The 24102-nt window shown below is 43.4% G+C and overlaps 1 protein-coding gene across 2 annotated transcripts in view; it reads right to left on the bottom strand.

Moving 5' to 3' along the window:
* The window catches only part of GPBP1 (GC-rich promoter binding protein 1), a 40592-nt gene extending 23230 nt beyond the window's left edge, over positions 1–17362 (bottom strand). The window contains exons 1-2 of one of the 2 annotated variants that reach the window (XM_056848191.1): positions 16960–17362; positions 15567–15634 (exon numbers count right to left, since the gene is read on the bottom strand). The gene's annotated coding sequence lies outside the window, so the exon portion shown is untranslated. The remainder of the gene's footprint in view (positions 1–15566; positions 15635–16959) is intronic. The other variant, XM_056848190.1, reaches the window with a different exon arrangement.
* Between the last annotated feature and the right edge of the window lie 6740 nt (positions 17363–24102).

A 24102-nucleotide genomic window follows, 5' to 3' on the forward strand; every position in this document is an offset into this window, starting at 1 on the left:
ATTTTGCGCCAATTTCTTCTACTTATTTTTAATTATGTTGTACTTTTATTTTACTGCTGTGCTTTATTATACTCAGTTTCTTGGGGCTGGGGGGGAGGGAGATCACTCAGCAGAAGACAAAACAGATGCTTACAAGGAATAGCAAATTTGTGCACCTTGCCTTTAAACTAATTACAAAATCTTGAGCAGAGTAAAATAAATAAGTACATGATGCCTATACTGGCTCCATGTTTACAGATTCTATTTGCGTACTAGACGTGTGAAGATGATCTGCCACATTCAACGCATATTTCAGCCACAAGTTCATATACACTGCTGAAGATGCTATAGTGTGCCTCAATAACACTGTTAAATTTAAATAGTGATAGAAAATATATAAACAGACTTTATGTTTAATAGCGGAGAAGCTACTACGCAAGTTGCCACATGACAAAGCAACCTTTCCAGGTATGATCAGTGCCTAGATTCTGGTAATCCTATATTTAAGATGCCCTGACCTTGGATGAAGATGGGAACTGTGGTCAGAACCCAAAGAACCATAAAAGGTGAGTGCAGATAGGGCCACACGTAGTCTCCATGTGGGAAGCCTATTAAATTCCCAGAAGGTTAATCAAGATGTGTGTGTGTGTAAAGTGCCTCCAAGTCGCAGCCGACTTATGGCGACCCCTTTTGGGGTTTTCAAGGCAAGAGACTAACAGAGGTGATTTGCCAGTGCCTTCCTCTGCACAGCAATTCTTGTATTCCCTTAAAAAAATCGGATTACGTGGGGGTGTCGAGATATTGTCTAGAGACAGTGTGGTATAGCGCTTAAGAGTGTTAGGTTATAAAAAGGTCCTTACCACTTTGGATTTCTTTAAAGAGAATGCAACTTCCATTCAATGAATGAGGATTTGGTTTCCCTGATCTTAGTTTATATTATCAGGCATACCTGTACCAATTACTGGGATTGCTCTTTGCGGTTGGACTATCTGTCTTGGGCTCTTTTGGAGGATTGTTGTTTCCTGCCCTTCTCCAAGTGGAATGTGTTAGGGTTTACTTATGCTACAATGGCTCCCATTCCTCCTGCAATATCAATTTGATCAGTTTTCATATGCTACCTGGATAGCCTGATCTCGTCAGATCTCAGAAGTAAGCAGGGTCAGCCCTGGTTAGTATTTGGATGGGAGACCACCAAGGAATACCAGGGTTGCTGTGCAGAGGAAGGCACTGGCAAACCACCTCTGTTAGTCCGTTGCCATGAAAAAAAAACCCCAAAAGGGGTCGCCATAAGTCGGCTGCGACTTGACGGCACTTTACACACACACAAAGTAACGTAATGGGCCAATCCAGACCTAAAAAGTGGGAAGAAATCTTTTTTTATAGAGGGATTGGACCGACCGGGGTGGGGAGGTTTACATTAGACCAACAGGCCAGATGTGTCTCCTAATGAAATTAAACCGCTCATTGATCGCTTACGCTCAGGCAAAGCCCCAGGTCCTAATCTAATTCCCTATGAACTTTTTAAAGTCAACAGCAAATGGTGGGCCAACATTCTTGCTCCTGTATTTACACAAATTAATGCATCAGGAGCCATTCCAAAATCTTGGAGACATACTATTATCGTCCCAATCTTTAAAAAGGGTCAGCGCTCTGACCCAAGCTGTTATAGTCCAATCAGCCTTTTGTCTTGCTTAGGCAAACTGTATTCCTCCTACTTATTAAAGAGGCTGTTGGACTGGGTTGAGAGTAATGACATCCTTGGCTGGGAACAGATTGGCTTTAGAAGGGGTTGGTCTGTCACGGACCACTGTTTAGTGCTCTCCCATCTAGCCGAGAAATATTCCTCCCCCCGAAATGGCACCCTTTATGCGGGTTTTATGGATCTTAAGGGACCGGCTATGGTTGAAACTATCAAATTCTACTATGGATAGGAGGTTACTATGGCTTATTCAGCAATGTCATACTGACCTCACAGCTCAGGTTCGCTGTGGCAACCAAGAACTAACCGAGCCCTTTGAACTGGTCAAGGGAGTTAGACAAGGTTGCCTCCTTGCTCCTCTCTTGTTTAATCTATACCTGAATGATATGGCAACCAATTTCTCAGAGTTTTGCCACCCCCCAAAGCTTGCAAGTCATCCCACCCCAATTCTACTCTATGCTGACGATGCAGTTCTCCTGTCCCGCACAAGAATTGGTTTGAAAAGATCTTTGCAAACTTTTTCTGAGTACTGCTCTAGGGAAGGTCTTAAAATAAACCATCATAAATCTAAGATTATGATCTTCACTGAGAAAAATGCCTCTTTTTCGCCGGGTATTAGATGGCTTTGAGGTTGACCAAGTCAAGGAGTTTGTTTACCTTGGCATTCTTTTTTCCCATAACCTAAATTGGAATGCCCATCAAAAAGCAGTGTCCAAAAAAATTAAACCTGGGGTTGGTGCTATTGTCAACTTTTTTCACACCAAAGGTGGCAAATATATTCCAGGGGCTATTCAGGTCTTTAACCTGAAAATTACCCCAATTATCCTCTTTGGTGTTGCCATCTGGATTACAGTCTATGGATCGTCCACTGCTTCAGTTCTTACGAAAACTCCTAAATGCCCCTCGATGTGTTGCTGGCGTTACTCTTCGTTCCGAGTTTGGCCAAATGTCACTTGAAGCTAGGGCGTGGTTGGCCGCCTTTAAACTACACCTTAAACTGTGCTTTAGCACTGAGGGATTCCTAGCTTCTCTGAAGCATGACCCTTTTAAATCCTCATGGCAAAAAATCTTAAGATAAGAAACTGTCGTTGTTGGGCTTCTCGCAGGATATGTTATTAGATCTTGGGAAAACTGAAGCTTTTACTAAAATTAAAGAGCTTGATTATAACAGCACTACTTTCCGTGCTCGTCACGTCTGTTCATCCCAGTTCTTCGGAATACCCCCTCCACGTGGTCTGCCTGCCTATACATATTATCTGACAACTCCTCGTCTTTGTAGAGCTTTTTGCTTGGCTAGATTGAATGCTAACCCTTCTATGGTAATGCAGGGCAGAATTCTGAATATATCATACTCAGACAGGATCTGCCCTTGCTCTTCTGGCTCTATTGACTCATTAGCTCATGCCCTTTTGGAATGCTGCTTTTACGAGCAACTTCGATTGCACTATATTTCCCCCGTTTTAACATACAAATCCAATGCCTCTGTGACTGATATAATGCCTTTTTTACTAAGCGATAGGGACCCCAAGGCTACTTTGTCAGTGGCAAGATTTGTTTCAGTCCTTATATCCCTCCCAACACTAGATATATGCTGCTCAAGATCAATTGATCAAGGAGCTTCTAAGGGATAAAAGGATTAGACCAACTGATAGTCTAGGATGATGAGTTTTTGTCATTTTCTCAGCTGAGGTCTAGGGATGACTTGTCACCTTCTGTAGAATGGCAATATTTACAATTGCAACATCTGTTGGTATCTAAATATGGCCCTGCAGCATTAAGTGTCTCAGAGTCCCCTTTGTTACTGGAAATTATAACCGAATTAGATGCAGAAAACAAAACCCACAATATATGTCTATAAATATTTGATGTAAATTAATAAATATGATATGCAGAGTCTCAGGAATGAATGGAATAAGGAGTTAGATCACCCCATTTTGCCAAAGCAATGGGATATGGCCTTAAAGCTTATAACTGCTCTCTCCATGGATTATAAATTGAGACTTACTCAGCAAAAAAATTATATTTAGGAATACACTGGACACCACAGTGACTCTTTAGCAAAGGACTGAGTAAAGGATCTAACAGCTGGTGTGATAACTCAAAGGATGCATCCCTTAAATATATTCTTTGTGCATGTCCAGTCATTCCGTTTTTCTGGTTAGAAGTTATTACTCATCAATTTTGTATCAGAATGTTCATTGATTTTTGAGGATCCTTATTTACTTTTAAACTATCTGCTCATCTCTTGGAGGCTAACTGATGGTCCTGAAAATGGACCCTTCATGCCCTTACTACAGCTAAAAGACTTATATTACAACACTGTAGAGATATACGCCCACCTCTGTTAAATCAATGGACTGAGGACCTTAGAACTTGATCAATATTTGGCATACAGACGCCAGTTGCATATGGACTTATTTTTGATATTTGGAAACCTTGTATAGAAACACGTATAAATCTGCCACCACTGTTATATATTTTTCTCTCTCTATATATATATACATACCTTTTTTCCTTTTTTATTCTATAAAATTGCTAGATTTTGAGTTTTCCCCCCCTTATTCTTTTTTTGTTTTTTTTGAAAGGAAGAAATAATAATAATAATAATAAAAAGAGTGATGGACTACTATCTGGGAGACCTAGGTTCAAATCCCCACTCATGCAGTGGAAGATGGGTGGGTGACCTTGTGCTAGTCATACTTTATCAGCCAAGCCTACCTCACAGGATTGTTTTGAAGATAAAATGGAGAAGAGAATGATGTGGGTATTTTGGTTCCCCAATGGGGAGATAAGAAGGGTATAAATGAATTCAATTAATAAATATTGCAAATCCATCAATTATGAGGGATGAGTTCACTGCCTGTCTGCACAGTATGGCTGCTTTCAGCTTTTGACAGACACTATCCTGGAGGAAAGTCAGGATTTGGGACTGGTTAGGCTTGAATGGGTCCAACTGCCTCCCCATTGTACTGTCCCACATTATGCTTTCCAGGAGGAATTATATATTCGGAAAGTGGAAGGTTTCCTACAGAATAGCATGTTATCAGCAACTTTCACTGAATAGCCTAGGTCTATTAATCTTTTCCTTTAAGTTTCCAGGTAGCTATGCTGTGTCCAGGTGCCACAACCTGATAGCTGCCAACATCCTTTACTGAAAGTTCCACTACGGTCTTTGTGGCCAGTTGGGGGTTAAGGAGATTATGGCAGCTCCCTCTCTCCTGTTTCCTCAGCATTTTGGGAATTAGGGGTATTGCAAGGAAGCTGGTTTCCTCCCCCACCCCCAAAAAATACCTTGATCCACTGCAAGTCGCCTGTTTTTGCTAGTTTTCCCATTATTCTGATATTGATTTGGTGACTAGGGCCAAATGCCCACCATCTACATTGGCAGGAGGATGTTTCATGGCTATTGTCAACAAAATGATGCCCTCCCATTCATGGCCATGCACTGCAAGATTCTGAATTTCTTCTGGGTCTCAGTGGCTATGCACACTTTTGCAGGGTTCAGCCAGCCCAGCTGCATGAGGGAAAAGTTCCTGACTCCCACGCTGGGGAGGAGCAGGGGGTCTCCATTTTCCATGGTGAAAAAACCATCTGAGGTTTCAATGAAGTATCCCTATCCTTCCCTTGTCTCAGCCTTGAGGCTCCTCAAGTGGAGGGAAAGAGAGAGAAGATGGAAAAGGGGAGACACTAGCGAAGTAGTCAATGAAGAAAGAAGGTAAACAGGGAAAAGGCAACAAGGAAAAGGTCTTCGGTTGTAGTCTATAGGAGTCCAGTTCTCAGAGCTTCTATTAAGAGCCTCTGGTAAGGTAGGAAACGAACAGAATCAATGGATGGCTCCCGCCGAGGAGACAGGAAGTTTAACTTTTGGTCCTGCCTCCTTGATGGACAGATGGGAATCACCCATGACAAGATCCTCCCCGAGTAAGAACAACACTTCCTTATGTTTTAACAATATAAACTTGATAGTTGTAGATTTCTTTGTTCTAGAAAATAAGACCTAATTTTGAGTCACCTTGGTTCAGCCAGTAAAAGGACAAATCATTTATGTGGATGTCAGAGAAAAGAAAACAGCTATTAAATGCTTCTACTCAATGTTAGGGAAGGGTGCTAAGTTTGAACTATGTTAAACAGTTTGACATTCTACAAATCAGAGGACACCAGCAAGAGATTTATTTTACTGATGAAACTTTAGTTTCGAGCTTTGAACATTTTCAAGAAAATATGTTGCTTTAGGTAGAGATTGGGAAAATCCCTGCTGTATGAATGTTCACAAATCTAATATTTTATAATAGGAACCAAAGTTTTAGATTCATGGAGAGCTATGTGCCAAACTATGTGCCAAACTATGTGCCAAACTTCCAAGAAGATACACAAAATGCAAAGCTAGTAAATGCTGGGAATGACTACCCATGGTTGAAGAGAGAATGCTGGACTAGCCCATAGACAACAGACATGATGAAACATGATGCTTTAAAGATTTCTATATATTTTAGCCTGCCATTAATGTGACATCCAGTGCTTGAAAAATAACTGGAAATTCCTAGGTAGTTTCAAATATTTTGTTGCCTGGGATTTTTCCCAAGACTATTCAGCCGCAAGATGTGATAATATGAGGCATTAGCATAAACTAGCGATATGCTAGCATAAAAGAGCATTAGCTGTTTTTTTAGTCTCAATGAAATATGCCACACATTAAGTTTTAAATATCTATTTCATTTCTTTTCTGACTGGATGATTACATTTGGAAAGCACTAATTAAGTCTTTATTCCAAAAGGCTCCAATTTTCTAGACTTCAAACTCATTCCTAAAGAGAAAGTTTTATTGGAATGTATGAACTATCAGATATTCATCCAAGATACCGGTAATTAGTTCCGCTCCTATATACAAATGTTCATATTTTATAGTGTAGGTAAAAGAGCTGACATTGATACATTTTAGCTAGCTTTTGCTGCAAACAATTATGTGTGCCTTCTACGAACCCTGCCCCTTCCAAGTCCTCTGGTACGGGGCAAGGCATTGTAAGTGGCTTCAAAATGCAGCATTAGGCGTGACTGTGGGGAGGGGATTTGAGGTATGGTAATCATGTAGAACTTTCAAGAAGACACAAATGAACAGTGCATACTGCAATTTTAAGATGTTGGTATTTCCAGGATGTCTGTAAGATGTCCTATATTTTTACAGATAAACAGGCCATGCTTTGTTAGGATATTAGTATTTACTGCACATAATTTCTTATCTGCATGGTGCTACAAATCACTCCTGCTGTTTGAGAGAAATTACTTGAACCATACTGAATCCCTCTAAAGGTGACAACAGAAACAAGAACTCTGAAGCAGTGATAGGTAATATAAGACTATTGCTTCATTTTACAGCTGATTTTCAAATACATGTTTCTTGCACAACCTGCTTCAGAACTAATTATTCACTACATACAAATAAACTGTTGACAAGACAGACTGCATTACTTAGCTGGCCCAAATTAATTTTTATTTTTTTACGTAACTTACAGTCTGCCTTTCTCACTGAGACTCGAGGTGGTTTACACAGTCAATATGATCAACAGGATGGGACATCCAATAAACAATGCAACAAGGTTTGGATGGCAGAAATGCAGGTGTACATTTCATTATTTCATTAAGACTGCAGATTTACTACACCCCTATTTAAGGCTGAAACAGCTAATCTCCAAGACCAAGTTCAACTACACTCTGGCATTCACAAGATGCTCTCCCTCTTACTATTTCCCATAAAATAATGCACATATTATGGCAATAAAGATACCCTAGCTTTAGAGAGCAGTATCACAGCCCCGAAATTAAATGAAGCACAAAGGATAAACAACCCTTACAATTCCCAAAGAACCACCCAAAGGCCCTACTTGCAATTTTTTCTGCTGAAGCTAAGCAGGACTAGCCCTATATATTACCAGGTGGAGTAACCTCATGGGAACCACAGGTAGGCTGCTCTGAGTTTGTTTGGAGGAAACAAGACATCAAGATATACCAATCAACTACAAGCACAAAAAAATTACTATTTGCCAAAAGGTTTATTAAGACTGAACATTTTAGTGTAATTTCAGTTCATGAAACTTTGAAGTATTATTGCAATTAGCTTGTCTTAAATCCCTACCCCCAATAAGATTATTAATCCCTTAAACTTTGTTAAAGGAAGTCAAATACAAAGACAAAAACATGAACAGATAACCACGTTTAAGATCCAACTGTCTACAGGCTGAAGAGAGAAGAATAACAGGATATAACCTACTGAAGCACTTTGAACAGCTTTATATTTTTGACAGAACCTTATTGTTCTAAATGTTCTAGTCACTGTTGTAGGTCTTTTTTAAAAAATGCAATGTCATAATATTTAGTGAGAAAATAAGAAGGTAAATAAAAAGTTAGACGCAGCAACAATATTGTTAAACAATAAAAAGATTTTTGCATGACAGTATCAACTTCTTCAATACAAAGTATCATCGCCCACTGTCTGAAATGTTGAATCCACAGTATATTTGTAACATATGCAAGTTCTGCACATTATTTCCGTGTGACCCTCAGTAGCAAACAAGGTGGGCAGCTCTCCTTTGTTGGCTTCAAGTAACTCAAACATTAGCTGCATGATGCCATTTTTAGATCCTTTTCTGTCAGGCTTACAGTGCTACTACTGCCTTGATCATCAGATCGCTATTTGTAACTACTAGTCATCAGTATTTTTACCACCAATAAAAATGTAATTTACCAAAGATTTACTGATTCCTGCACGCCAAGTTATACTAGGGAAAGCCTGTATTTATTTCCATTAGGTTGCTAGTGCCACTTCTATACATTGTTATGTCAAGTCAAGCCACATCTTTAAAATTAATGCAGCCCATAATGCCCCAACGTATGCAAATATGCATGACAATTATACTTATTTTTCAGGTCCACCATCATAGCCACCACTGTTAAACTCACAGCAAATTCAACTGAATGTTTTTGTAACTTGTACTTTATTCTTATTTTAGAATAAGACAGATCCTCATTTTTGGAAATGATGGACTCTAAGGCATCTCAGTGATATACAAAATTATAATCTAACCCAGTTCAACATGATAAACACCCATGTTTAATTTTATTTCAAGTCAATACATATGCATACTGGCTTGCCCCACCTCACCACTCCAGCTTGGGAGTGGCAGGTCATCAATCTCTATTTTCCCCAGTATTTTTTGTGTTCTGGTTTAATAAACATAGAAATTTTCAAAAAAAATTGAAAAAGCTGAAACCTTATACCATCAGCTTTTTTCAGATAATCAAAAAATTTTGGGTTTATTAAACCCAAACCCAAAAAATACGTGGCACAGAGATGAATGCTGGCCTCAGCTGGGTTCACCGCCGCCTGCTGCCTCCAAAGTCCACAAGGCAGCAAGCCAGCAGGTAAGTGAGAGGGGAAAATGGCAGCAGGACCAAAACAGCCCCAAATAATGCTGAAAGAATGCAGCATTATTCAGGATCCGCTTTTCAGTTCCCTTTAATTGCCGCCAATTTTTCTGGTAACCACCCCACCTAAAATACCAATAAGGTATTTTTAAAAAACTAGCGGCAAACTTAGTGAGTTAGATAATGTTGAAAAGCACTAAACAATAGTGAGCTATTTATCATTCTAAAATGTGTTTTTTTCTGAATGGTGGTGGTAGAAAGTGCCATCAAGTCACAGCTGATTTATGGTGATCCCGTAGTGTTTTCAAGGCAAGAGACCTTCAGAGGTGGTTTGCCATTGCTTGCCTCGCGTAGGCTGAGAGTTCTGAGAGAACTATGACTAGCCCATGGTCACCCAGCGGGCCTCTTGTGGAGGAGTCGGGTAACAAACCCGGTTCTCCAGATTAGAGTCCACCACTCTTAACCACTATACCACACTGGCTCCCAATGGTACTGCATGGCTAAAGGATAAGTATCAATGTGTTACCAAGACCAGTGTGTTGCATAAAAAGGAGCTGTAATGTAAAGCAGTAGAGGAAATAATTGAGGGCAATTGTGTTAGGAAAGTAGAAAGATCCTGGACAATTAATTGCACTGCCACTTAATTTGATACTGTGTAGCCATAGATCAATTATTAAAATACAACACATATTTAAGCACAGAAGGAACCAGAGATATACCATCCTTCAATAAGATATCCGAAGAGGTCCTCAAAATCATAAACTATTACACAATAATTTCCATCAAGATATAAACAAATGAGAGCCTGTGTGGCACAACAGTATGGTGCTGGACTTGGCCCTGGGGGAACCCAAGTTCAAATCTCCACATGGGCCAGCCACTGATTAGATCCAACCAGTTTCTCCATTGGTTAAAAAAAAGGGGGGAGCCTTTTGACCACCAGAGATTTCCCCAATACACATACCGTACTATCTATGTGGTTCCAAGCTGAAATCTACCATTTAACATCTAAACTAAATTTTCTGTTAACAGAAAGCACTTCTGTCAGCATAACAAAACTTTGCTGCCTCCCTATCTCACTTACCACCTACTGAGTCTCCCAAAATGTTTCTCTTGGGGGACAGGGTACTATTTTAGGGAACTCAATGGCCTGTAGTGGGAGGAAGAAGGGCCATTCTAAATCCAAAATGCCTTCCAATAATAGAAATTAAATTTTAGATCAGCCCATACTATATTGGGCATTAGATACAAGCCATGATCTAAAGCAGGGGTAGGGAACCTTTTTCCTGCCAAGGGCCATTTGCTCATTTATAACATCATTCGGGGGCCATAACCAGGTGTAGATCTCCCGGCGCGGGGGGGGGGGCGGTAGAGGCTAGGGTTGCCAGGTCTCCAGCTACCACCTGGAGGTTGGCAACCACAGGGGAGGCCACGCAGAGAAGGCCTGGAGGGTACCCCCGCTCCCCCTCCCTCCCAGGCGGGAGGGCAGCCAGCGGTGGGCCCCAAGCAAACGAGGCACCGGGGGGGGCGCAGCCCACAGCCGAATCTCAGGGAAGGAAGGGAGGAAAACAGAGAAATGGAGGGGGAGAAAAGGATGGAAGGAGACAGACAAAGAAAGAGATGAGGGAGAGAGGGGGAGAAAGGAGAGAGTGACAGAAAAAGAGGAAGACAGAAAAGCCTTCTCCCACACACACACCCGTACACGCCGGCCCCACGCAACCGGGAGCAGGCTCCCCGCCTCCCCCTACACACACGGCAGCACACGCAGCCCCATGCGACCGGGCCCCAGCCTCCATGACCTCCCACCCCCCCACCCCGAGTCCACAAAAGGCCCTCCAAGCCCGATCGGCTCCCGCAGTCATGTTCTGCCCCCGGAAGCCACTGGCCTCTCCCTCCCCTCGCAGCTTGACAGGCGGCGAGAGGGGCTTACAGTGTGTCGTAGCGTTCCTGCATGCCGCGACTGTAAGGTGCAGACTTGGGGGAGGCGTCCCTCCCCCCTCCTCTCACCGACCAACAGTTGACGAGAGGAGGTCCAAAGGGTGCCGCGGCCCCAGGAACACGCTCGGGGAGGGCCGCACTGTGCTGCACCTCCGCGGCTGGGCCCTGGAGCTCCCGAGGGCCACTGAAAATGTCCTCAGGGGCCGCATACGGCCCTCGGGCCGGACGTTCCCCATCCCTGATCTAAAGGCCCTGCCGTTCAACCTGCTGTTCAGAAGGTACTTCTGCCTGTGTGCACATGACCAAGTTTCTCATCTGCAGCCCCTCCTCAAGGTGGATCAACAGAATGCTCAAGAACAGCTTTTCAAGAGCTGCAGATCACGTAGAGGGTGGAATCAGCAACCCACCCCAACCTGAAAGAAGTGGCAAGCCTTACCCTTGACCACAGACTTCAAAGTAATCCAAGCAAATGACGGTAGTTGCCAAAACCAAAGGCCCAGTTTGCCATGACGAACAGTACTGCATAGTGACAGGTTGTTGGATTTATAAATAGTGGATTTGAGGTCATCTACTCACTGGAAGGATATTGGCCAGGCGCTTCAGCCTGAAGAGCTGATGCAAAGGTACAACTGGGGGGAGGGAAGTTTATGCTGGCATTTACACTACTGTTTACTGTACTTTGTTCACAGCAAATGTTTTGATGCAATAATAAAACTGAACAGTCCCACTTTGGAAATTATGTTTGCTTATAATAGCATTTGTCTCTTTTGCAAACTTCCCTTAGCTGTTTTTCTTCACTCTCACTTACATTTTTTTAGATTGTAATCCGATGGACATCACAAACCAAGCAAGTTCACTTGTGAGGTAAACTTGTTCCTTTTATGCCGGTAAATCAGTAACATGATAGAAAAGTACTGAATTTCCCCCGACATTGTCTTTTTTCCTGAGGGGCAGGGAGGAAAGGGGGAAGCGTGTTTTTTTCCTGTGCATTCAAAATTTCCAGAATTTTTTTTATTAGTTTGAGATGTCGTGAGCTGCAACAAAAAGGCAGAACTGGCAAAAATCCCACACAGACACACAAGCTCTGTTGTGCAAGAGCTGCTGGAAAAGCAGGCCGATGCAATTTCCACCAATTCCCATTTCCCACTTTGCAGCACCATCTCATTCTCCTCCCCGGAGTCCTCCAACCCACAAAAAAGTGGGGCAGGGGGCTAGAGCATGAACATCCAGTAAAGATCCCTGCCGTGAACTCTATACTGTCTGCAGTTATTTGGAGCAAAGACAATGGTCGCATGTGCAGTAAGGCTGTCTCCTTGTTGCAAAGCAACCAGGTTTTACCTTCCCATGTCCTCCCCAGTGCAGAGTTTCCGGAAAGCAGGCCAGACAGCTCAAGAGTAAGGTGTGACAGGGCGAGGAAGTGGGCACTTTGACCCAACCACTGCTCTCTATCTCACTGTGCACCCACTCTTGAAAGAATGAAGCAGGCACAGTAAAGACACTGTTGATCAGTACACATGTGGCTGTTTCCTTCCTACCTGCGTAAACCTCAAAGGTTGGTAAACTCTTTGAAGGGGGGATATCAGCCAAATTCCCTGAGTGAAAGACAGCAGCGCTCAACCAAATGGATGTGAAACTGAGGACGCAGAGCAGCAAAAGAGGGCACAGGTGAGCATAGAAATCACCCTCTAATTATGTATTTCCAAGCTCTCAGTAAGTTCATGTAGATTTGTTCAGCTACCTCATACAGACTAACCACACTGCACATCTACCTGGTCTAACCAGATTCTAATTAAAAGAAATGGTCTCGTGATTAAGGTGTATGGTTAAACCTGAAGATCTGGAATTCTATTCAAAGCTTTAATAGGTTGTTCTTATGTAACATGATGCAGTAATACAGTGCAAATAGTTCCTTCTTGCACAGAACTACATATGCAAAAATTACAGTTGGCTCAGATGACACCAAAGCAGATGTGTGTTCCAAAATTTAAGCTTTTTTTCATCAATCTACTTCATATTTTTAAGTGATATTTTAACTAGAGATCAGATAAGGCTGTATGGGCTCTAGTACTGCTTGCCCTGCTTTGTGTATAGTTTCATTTTTATATTTCAAAGACTTAACAAACAAATTGACACAGAGGTTCCTCAAATACTGCCTGTGAATCCTACACTACCAAATCTACTATGAAGAATATATTAAACTACGTGTAGCAAACCAGAGTTTTGAACTCAGAATGAGTAGAACCAATTTCAATTCTCCACTAAGCAATAAAGGTAATTGGTGGTGCTGAGCTAGTCACTCAGGGCCTAACTTGCTTCACTATGCTATTATGAGAAATTGAGAAAACCATATAAACATTGTCCTGAGTTCCTAAAGAGAGTGCCTTAGAAGGGCAAAATACAAATGTGATTTATGTGGAACTTGTAGCATTTGAAGCGATTCACATACATTCTCAGTCCTTACAATCACCTGATCACATAGTTCAGTATCCCACTAAGAGAACTGTTAATGTAACAGTTTTTTTAGGCTACCAAACGAGCTAATGACCCAGAGACATTTTGAATGCAAAATTTCTCAGCTCATGTCTGTCAGGGAAACAGTAACAAAATCTAATATTAAAATGTGAAAAATCAACTTGTGAAATAATTGCTCCCTAAGTTCTTACACTGTTGGGGGGGGGGGGGCTCAAGGACAAAGAAATTTAGAAAAATTCATCAGATTACATACAGGGAAAGAATATTCTGAAGTAACGTGAGTGTTTCACCTCCACTCCAGCCAAAAATGGGGTCCACTGAATCAACCTAGAGTAAGAAACTATCAATGATCCTTACTGATTTTATGAGGATCGTGATGTGAAGACAGGTGATGGCAAACCATCTCCAAACATCTTTTGCTTTGAAAACCCTATGGGGTCACCATAAGTCAGCTGTGGCTGGACAAAAAAAAAAACCTGCGCTGTCACCTTCTAACTACCTCTACCTGGGAGGAGGAAGTTCAGGGAGAGCTGCAGCTTTGTTATGGTGATGTGCATATCCTGGGCTTTTCCTGAAAGATTTATGCACATTCAACCACAGACAATATGGTCAGTTATGGTTAGGGACCAAAATGTTACAGTTTAGAAACAGACCCATGCTTTAAAGTTTGAGGAATACTGAGTCTTACTGCTCCCACTGGCAAACAGTATTACATATGAGGGACACCAACCACCAACTATGCAACATCTCAACCACACAATTAAAGCTGCAATGCCAAGCAACTATGCAAACTATGCAAACTAATGAAGTATCAGAATAGCAGGAGAAAACTTCATTTTCAAGATACTCTGCACAGATCCTTATAATCAATTTTTGCATTAAATAATCCATGCTGCCATCAACCCAGACTCAACATATGTAATAAAACAAGTCTGTAATCGCTATTGTATATGTAGATCCATATTTATAGTGTCAATTCTGAAATATTTACAACAGTGTGAAAAATCAGGGCCTATATGCGTGACTCAAGAGATGACATCATCATCTAACACTCTCAATCCTCAGCTAACCAAAACAAATTCCACAGGAATAGAATATAAAACTCTAACACAGAACATGCGTTTGTAGGTAGTAGGAGGCAGGAACAGTCTTTCATCTGCAGATATTCCAGAAGGAATAACAAAAAAACCTACACTTGCCGTAGTCTTAACAGAATGCAAAAGGTTTCACTTTCATATATAAAACTGAGTTTGAAAATACCTACTTTTTTAAATTATAACACCTTAACGAGTATCCGAGGGGTCTAGTGACACAATGCAGCATTTTCCCAAGTAGCCTTTTAGAATGGCATTCCTTCCAGAGGACCCTCCAGAGTTCAATATTTTTTTTGAAAAGTTCAAAAAAATCTTAAGAGTGTTTGAAGGACATTATGCAGCTAATCTAGGAAGACATTCTGATCCTGGCTCTCATCTATGAGGTTTCACATGGCAACTAAAATTTAGAATATTGTGTTCAGTATGTAATTCGCAATCTACCATTTACCCCTAAACTAAAATCTGTAGTTCTTACAAAACTGTTTCAACAATTCTGTATACAGACTGCACAACAGGGAAGGAAGAGCTAGTTAGAGCACTCTGAACTGTAGTTAACACACACTGTTCTGGTCTAAATTCAGATATCTAAAAGGTAACCGCTGCAAGTCTCCCTTTTCAAATAAAGAGGGTGGGGGTGCTCGCACTCAATCCCCTTCAACACATGATAATGGGATGGAGGTGTGGTTCAACTAACAGAAGGCACACATACATAAGCCCCAGCTTCCTGAAAAGAAACATTTAAAAACTTAATGCACAGAGAACTCTTTAAAAACTCTGCCGAAATCAAAATATCAGTATTACCAAAGTGATTTGTTGTTCATTGCTTACTAGATTTCAAAGGAGGTTAAAATAGAAAGTAAACTATGTAAAGCTGTTGTGAATTTAACAGTTAAAGCACTGTTAGAAACCAACAAGCCTTTTATAAACAAAAACACACAGTATAAACCACAAGAACTGTTACTCACTTTATGCACTAGGTTGTTTTGTCCATCTTATGTATTTCAAGCAGCACTGGATTCTGTTGAAAATAAACCTGAGGATCAATTTAAGATAATGTGAATTAATATATTAAAGAGTACACATATTATCCTAATGAACTTCTCCCAATTCTGTTTTTTAACCAATTACACAGAATGACAAGTTTAGTGTTAGTTATTACTAGAAGAGAATAATCTTTTGAGATATTAAAAACAATATTCTCATGCTGGGAGGACACTTAAGAAACCAATGTTATCCAACATACAGCAACAATGGGCATAAAGAGATACCTTGTCCCTGGTCCAGGTCATCACCAGCCATGAGTACTACCACACCAGCACTGGAAAGCCACAGATATGTAGACTATGCAAGTTTTTGAAAGACAAGGATAAGGTGCTGGTAGGAAAGCCTCTTTATTTATTTATTTATATCATTTATAGTTTGCCTTTCTCATTGAGATTTCCCAAATGCTGCTCTGTCATACAACACTGGTGCGTAAATAGACCAGCATCACATTAAAAAACATTTAAAAGGCAAGTGAAGCAAATTAGCATACATCTTGCTCTACTTTTTACGGAACAGGATGCTGAACTCTTCCAAGCAAGGACTCCAGATGAAGTCCCAAGCAAGATCACAGCTCCCTTTTGAGAAACTAAACATGCTTTCAATGACTATAAGACAGGATACATGGACACATGAAGCTGCCTTATACTGAATCAGACCCTTGGTCCATCAAAGTCATGTCCATAAAAATCTTTCTGCACTATTAACTCCAGCTCAAAATTTTACCACAAACTGCAAACTGGATGGCGTGCAAAACAAAGTTGAACTTTTGCTTCTGTGCATTCCTAATGCTCAATACTGAACATACTTATTAGGAAGTAAGTTGAATTTGAAGTTCTAAGCACACATAAGATTAGCAGCCCATTGGCTAAATATGCTGTCAAGTATTGGCTAAATATCCTGTCATTTAACAGAAAATGCTAAATCAAAAAGATACAATTTCCAAGTGTTTAACTGTTTGCCTTGGACTCAATCTTGACAAATGTTTCCACAGGCAGAAGGACTTCCATCTGCAAAATGTGAGTTTCCCACCTCCTGCCCTCTCCCAGCTGCTTAGAATGCACCCAGAAATCCTGATTCTGGGTCATCCCCACTCTGAAACAGGATTTCAGGGAGCATTTCAAACTGTGAAGGGAAGGAAGGGAATCCATATTCCACAGGCAGAACTCTGTGCTAGGAAAATGTCAGTACAACTTTCTTGTTGTCAGAAGTACGTTTAATCCAAACTAAGAGAACTAAAAAAAATCTGCACACTCTACATTTATCATTTTCACCTCACTAATAACTGAGTCAATGTGAATTTCATACAATACTTACAAAATCCAAGAGAACTGCAAAGACTGGCATTAACTCTCCGTGATTTGTGTTTTCCAGTTTGCCTCCCTTGCAATAATATCCCGAGTTCCTTAAAGATACTACATCCGTAGCTATGCAACACAGAGCTGATCCTTGGAAATCAGCTGCCCATTCTTCACATTTAAGGACTCCACAAAGTTACATCCAGGTCAGATAAGTCTGGTTTTAACAGCTTGGCTATTTTTCCGAAGCTTCTTCTCTTTCTTATTCCATGTACATCTCACTATCATGAGCATCAGTTCGAGAAGAAATAAATATGCCGTTTACGACACAAAGAGTAGAACTGAAAAGTCAAATTCTATATCTGAAGTGAAGCACATCTGTGTTATTGCAGGCATCTGCACACAACAGCTATCTGGACAGGGCCATCCTGCTTCTTCCCAACATCTAAAAAAATACAAAGGTGTCTAAACTAAAAAAAAGAAAAGAAAGTCTCCTTGTCTCTTCATTTAGGACGCAGGCTTCATTGCAAAATACTTCCAATGCTACACTACCTAAAAAACAAAGTCAAAATATCTGCCATAAACCACTAAAGCCAGAATAGAATAACTAGCATCTACATTTAATATAACCCTCTAAACCTAGTTGACAAAAGAAGTTAATTGTAGTTTTGCCTGAAATTCTCAAACTAGAAGGTAAAACTGAGTTTTGAAAGTAGTATGCAGAATCTAAGATTATCCAACTATCCATTCCATGGGGGCAAAAATTAGTCCAAGATGTCTTGAATTTTCGAGGGGAAAAGTTCAGGCTTTCAGCTGGTTTCTGCAGACTTCACTATTGTATGAAGCAGAAAAGTGACTGAACAAGTTATAATCCCAGTTGCACTGTAGTCAATATTTTTTCATTTTAATTGAAGCCGAGGTTATAGATCAACATCCAGTTAAATTTTCATAAGTTGAGGCAACAAGTTGCAAAAGATCCAGACTTCTGTTCAGAACCCAAATAACCTAGGAGTAAAGGGAGGGGGGGTGAGAGAGAGATTCACACACTTCAGTCAGGTTTGGTTCTTAAGACAGCACAGACCACACTGTGTTATTAATCTACTCTCAAAGAATCACAACACTACCTTATACTTGTGAAGAAACAAGAGAAAAAGCACCAGGAAAGTTTTGAAACATTCAATAAACATGATCGTGTGGGGGGGGGGGGGACGTGCTGAAGGCAGGAGGAAAGGGGGGGAGTTCCCACTCACGAGTGAGACAAGTTGTTGGAGAAGTATAACTGGGGGAAAGTTTAAAAAAACCCCAAAGAGTGTCATTCTTTTTGCTCATATAAGAAGGCATAACAGGAAGACAAAAAAAGCGGAAGGGAGGGGGGGTTCACTGTTTACCTAGGAATAAGCACCTTGATTCAGTGGGAGTTACTTTAGTATGGCTATGCAAAGGTCCGCAAACAACCAGGTTTGGAGATTTTAAGAGCCGGGACCTCCAAGATCCTGTAAAGTGGGGCGCGAGGGAGGGGAAAGGCGCCCGTGTTTTTGTACACCTCCGAGCAGGAACGCGCGTTTCCTGCCTCGGCTTCGCTCTTCCTCCTCCCTCCCTCCCTCCCATTTTAGAATCAGGTAAAGTCGGAGACGAGTTTCCCAAATGTCTTCCTCCTCTATCAACAAGGCGAGCAGAGCGTGTGTTTTTGTGGTGGTGTGTGTGTGGGGTCGCCGTTTACTTTCTCCTCTCCCTCCCAAGATCCTCGAGCTACCTCAGCAGGCCCTCCTGGCGAAGGAGGCTGGGGCCAAACACCGTCTGCGGGGGAGGGGACGAAGAGGCCACATGCTCCAGACTTGAGGAGGAAGCGGGGGGTTGGGAGGAGAAAATAAGGGAGCCGCTCTCAGAAAAGGAAGGTTGTTTATTCCCCCCCCCCCAGGCAGGAGAATTTATATCCCAACTGCTCTTCCCCACCCCTCCCTTCCCCAGAGACGCTCCTTTTCCCTCTTCCTCCCCCCCCCGCTTTCACCCCCTCCTTCTATATAAACATTGTTTCCCCCGCGGCCTCTTTCCTTCGGCCCGCCCGACGGGTGAGGCGGCGGCGCGGCTCTAACCTGCCAGCCAAAAGTCCCGGCAAAGACTCGCAGCTTAAGCGGGGTCCCGAATTTGAAAGCTCCTTTTTGCCGCCGCTTCTCCCCCGCCGCGCGCACAAACTCCTCGCTCCAGTCAGTCAGCCAGTCCCAAAATGGCGCCGCTCCGAGCCGCAGCGGCCGATGCTCTGCGCCCAAGCCTCGCGAGAGTTCCCCCCTTACTCTCTTCCCTCCTCCCCCTCCTCCTCCACGCGCCGCCGCGAGCGAGCGAGCGAGAAGCGCCGCTTGTGAGCCAAGAGAGCGCGAGGCCGGCGACGACGACGCTGACGCTGTGTGAATATGTTTTTTTAATTTAATTTTTTTTTTAAACTAGAGCCTGTGTGTGTGTGTGAGAGAGAGAGAGAGTTCGGCTTGGTGAAGCGGAGGACTCCACAGAGAGCGATCCCCGACTACGCGCGACGGTTTCAAGGCGACCCGCCAAGTGGCGGTTTCGTGGGACCCCAGGACTCCGAAACATCACCCCCTCCTTCCCCTCCCACTTTCCCTTGCGCGGCGCCGCTCGACTGAAGGCCGGCCAGCCCGCGAGCCTTCCCCCCCGTGTGACGTCACTGGGAACAATCCCGAACGTTCCGAGAGCCGCGAAAAGGGGGAATCCCCCAGCGCGCGCGCGCGTGCTTGCCTTTTGCTGCCGCTTCTCGTTGCAGGGAGGAGGGAATCCCCCAACTGCTGCCGCTTGGTGCAGAGGGAGCCGACGGGGGGACGGCGAACGGGCATCGCCCCCCTCCGCTGCTCGCCTGTCCAGCTGTCGTTATCTGTGGATCGGAGTCTGGCGCGCGGAGAGTCGTTCCTGATAACCGTTTCCTGGCTAGCCATCTGCCTTGCATAGGGCGCCTCGCCTCCCTGTACATCTGCTTACGATGGGAAAGCCCACGTAGAATAATTTGCGAAGGCACACGCTGCTTGCGGGGGGGGGGATGCTAATTAATGTTTGGAAAAATGGGACTTTGCCGAATTTTAATGCAAAATCAGATGCATTCGACGAAAGATGGGAGAAATGTTTACATATAGGCAGAAACCTTTGTAGCTGTTGGATGGAAGAGCTCTGGCTGGCATCAGTGGGCGAAAACGCATGGGAGGTTTTGCCTTGGATTTGCCACTCTGTAAATGCACATTTTCCCCAGCCGAATTCTCAAAACTCAACAATAAGCTCCCATGCAGAGTTTTGAGAATTCAGATGGGGGAAATGTGCATCTAGAGAGCGGCAAATCCAAGGCAAACCCTCCCATGCATTTTCGCCCAGTATTTTTAACTGGGACCTCCCTTGCCACTGGCCCAGCGATGAGGTGATATGGAAGGATTATGAACATTCCAGCTGTTCAGCGTGTTTTCTTTGTTTTCATTTCTGTCAGAGTATTCCCTGAACAGGCTAGATGGAGTGTTGATAGGAAGGGCACAACAAAGGCTGGAGGCACCGCTGTCACAGACCTAGCTACCTATTATTCTAGCAGCTAGTGGTAGCTAAGCGCCTCCAAAAAGTGAGGATGCTTTAAGTCACATCCCTTGCCAAGCCAGTCCCCTCTCACTTTCCCCGGATTCCACCCACTCTAAGCTCATTTTAACTGCCCCACCCAACTTCTGTTTGCCTGTAAATACCAGAGGTTGGGGACAAACGTACAGGAAGTCGTTGCTTTCACATCCTACCTCAGCTTTTCCAGAGGTACCTGGCTAGCTTCAGTTGCAAACAGAACGCTGAACTAGCCAGGCTTAAGTCTGACTCAGCAAGGATGTGCTTATGCAATAATTAAACCCAGCTAACCTTTCTTCTTTCTCATATTCACTGAAAATATTTCCTCACCAATTCTTTTCTCATCAAATACTCTCTCAAAATTGATTTTCCCCAAATGAATTTCACATGATTCTTCTGTACCCTTTTTAAAAAAAATTGCCCTTCCCCCATATTCCTTCCAGTTGCAGTCCCCTCTGTGTAGTGGTTAAGAGCGATGGACACTAATCTGGAGAACCGGGTTCGATCCCCCACATGAAGCCTGCCGGGTGACCTTGGACCAGTCACAGTTCTCTCCAAACTTTCTCAGCCCTGCCTACCTCAGAAGGTGTCTGTGGTGGGGAGTGAAAGGGAAGGCAATTGTAAGCTGGTTTGAGACTCCTTAAAAGGTAGAGAAACTTGGGGTAGAAAACCAATTATTATTCTGGCATCAGAAGAAAGAAAATCCTTCCCCCTACTACATACTCCCCCCCCCCTCTACATAATAACTACAGCCTGTTTTAACCTAGGCTGCCTGGTTCCACAAATTAGTTTAAGCCAGTCATTCCCAAACTTTTCGAGCCATTGCCCCCTGGGTTCCACAAACTCAACCCCAGCCCCCCCTACCCTATCCTATCAAAAGCATTGTTCAAAATAGGGGTTTGCGTGACACACTAAGGAAGATAATAACAATAAAATTTCAATACAGTAACAATTAATTGCACATCTATTCAACATCAAATTAAAACTTTTTAGTTGTAATTTATTCAACAAAACTGATGGACTTGATCCAGTGGTACCAGCTTTTCAAAGTCTGGAAAAAAAATGCTGATACTTATCACCAAACTTGCCAGCATGGTGCCATAGCTTGATCTATTGTAAATTAGTGAACAACACAGTTGAAGGGGCCCACCTCTAACACCCCCATGCTGCCCCCTTGCCTCTTAGTGACCCCCTAGGTAATCCCACCGCCAACCAAGGGGGTGGTACTGCCCACTTTGGGAACCACTGGTTTAATCTAATTAAAATTCTTTCAGTCTTGCACACATAAGTGAGCCAGGGTGGTGTAGCAGTTAAGGGTGGTGTGCCCTAATCTGGAGAACCGGGTTCGATTCCCCTTTCCTCCACATAAAGCCTGCTGGGTGACCTTGTGCCAGTCATGGTTCATGCAGAACTCTCTCAGCCCACGCAAAGGCAGTCAACGGCAAACCACCTCCGAATGTCTCTTGGCTTGAAAACCCTACGGCAGGGGTGGGGAACGTCAGGCCCGGGGGCCGTTTAAAGCCCGCGAAATCATTTGGTCTGGCCCTTCGTGGGTCCTGGCAGATCTCTAGCTCAGAAGGATCTAAGACTGGCGATTCTCCCCCTCCGGCAGACAGGAATAGCCTCTATTCAAGGCAGATGTGAGTTTGTTTTGCCGAGAAAAGGAACCTTCCCCCCCCTTGCAGAAGAGTCGTTAGCTATGGAGCTGCTAGTACCGCCCAAGAAACTGTGTTATCCCTTTCCCACCAGGGCCATGGAGAAACATATTCCCTCTGTACTACAAGAGGGCTGGGGGCGGAAGTGGCAACAATGGAGGGGTTAAAGGAGGCAGGGCCAGAATGTGCGGGGGTGGTGGTGGAGTTCTTAGCCAGTGTGTCCTCATTTCATCCCTGCGAAGGTAGCAGGAGCCGGCTGTAGAATCCGACCCTGACCATGCAGAGCAGGAGCAACTCCGGCGTGCGGCTGGACGGCTACGCCCAGCTGGTGCAACAGTCCATCCTGTGCCACTGGTTGGATGCCTACCTGCTTGCCCATGTGGGGGAGTGGGGTCATCTGGGGCAGCTGCCTGCTTGGGGCTTGATCGGCTAATTTTTAAGTTGATAATTTTGTATGGCCCGCGAATGATGTTATAAATATCCAAATGGCCCTTGGCAGAAAAAAGGTTCCCCACCCCTGCCCTACGGGGTCGCTATAAGTCTGCTGTGACTTGTCAGCACACACACATACATGTAATGAATTTGCCCTGAACCTCTGAAGGTTTGGAACTCTGTGCGTTCTACATACAGAGTCACCAATGCAAACAGCCTGATCCTATGCAAGTTTAGTCTCAGAATGTACATTGTGGCTTGTTCTCAGCTAAGTGTGGATGAGATTCAGGTAGGCATGAAAGAGAACAGGAGGGAGAAAAAAGACATGAAAGGTGTCTGGGAAGTTTTAGTGGGGGGTGAGAAAGACATTGGGAGTAAATTCAGAAGCTGGTACAAAAAAAATTTTAATACCATTTCCGCATTTTTGTAGCTTCTCACTTTTTAATTTATTCCCGCCTTAGCAGCTCTGTGTAGTAATATAAGCAACAACAAAAAAACCACTGCCCCTCCCAGAGGAGTTTGCATTTAAATGTCAACACCAAGGAGAAAGAAAGGAGAGCAGTTCCTGGTGAGGAGGAAGTTTCTTCTTGCAGTCAGCTGATCGCATTTCTGACTGACAGGCTCCGAATGAGATGATTATCCAACATCACCTTCAGATCTGCTACTCAACAGATCCCAGCAAGCACCTTTTTCTAGGTCTGACTGATGCTGTACATGCACCCAGTATAAAAAAACATGCATGCATGAATGCCACTGCACCATGCGCACACAGCAACATAAGGTAGCACCGGTGAACAGGGACCTAAAAGTGGTTAAATTTGGTTGGGTCATGCCCACAGTTGGGACTATAGTATTCCTGGCCCGTGGATGGGATGCAACCGATAAAGTTGCATATGCAAAGGGAAGGGGGAGACAGAAGTTGAGCGGGCCTGAGACACAGAGTCCGGAACAGACCCATGAACAGCTGCCATCCCCAGCTGTCTTGGAGCGATGCCAGTTCAAGTTGTAACCCAGCAGCACAAAAACGGGATGGGACCAAGACCTCAGGGATGCGCTTAGTTCAGTCTATGTGTGTGAACATTTTTTCTCTCAGAATGAAAGTTCAGGGGTTAATAAGTACCATCTGTTTCCAGGGCTACGGTTCAGTCCCGTAACATACGATGCAAGGACGGATTTAAGCACAGATGGAGTGATAACGAAATAAGATTTCTTTCACAAATGACAGCACCTTTACGTCAAGGATTAGGGGAAAGGCTTTCAGACGGTTCCTCCCACCCCTCATCACCTTTGCTGGAAACCACTGAGCAAGCTGAAACCGAAAGATGGCAAAGTAGCTGTATGTCCCCCCACGTGCCTGGCACAGGATGTTGCCATAGCAACCGTGGTGCACAACAGTGTTATATTGCAGCAAGTTCTATGTACAAGACGGGTGAAAGTCCAAGGAGATCAGTTGGCTCTTCTTTGTGCGTGTTAAGTGCCGT

Source organism: Euleptes europaea, chromosome 4, assembly GCF_029931775.1.
Source record: "Euleptes europaea isolate rEulEur1 chromosome 4, rEulEur1.hap1, whole genome shotgun sequence".
NCBI lineage: Eukaryota > Metazoa > Chordata > Lepidosauria > Squamata > Sphaerodactylidae > Euleptes > Euleptes europaea.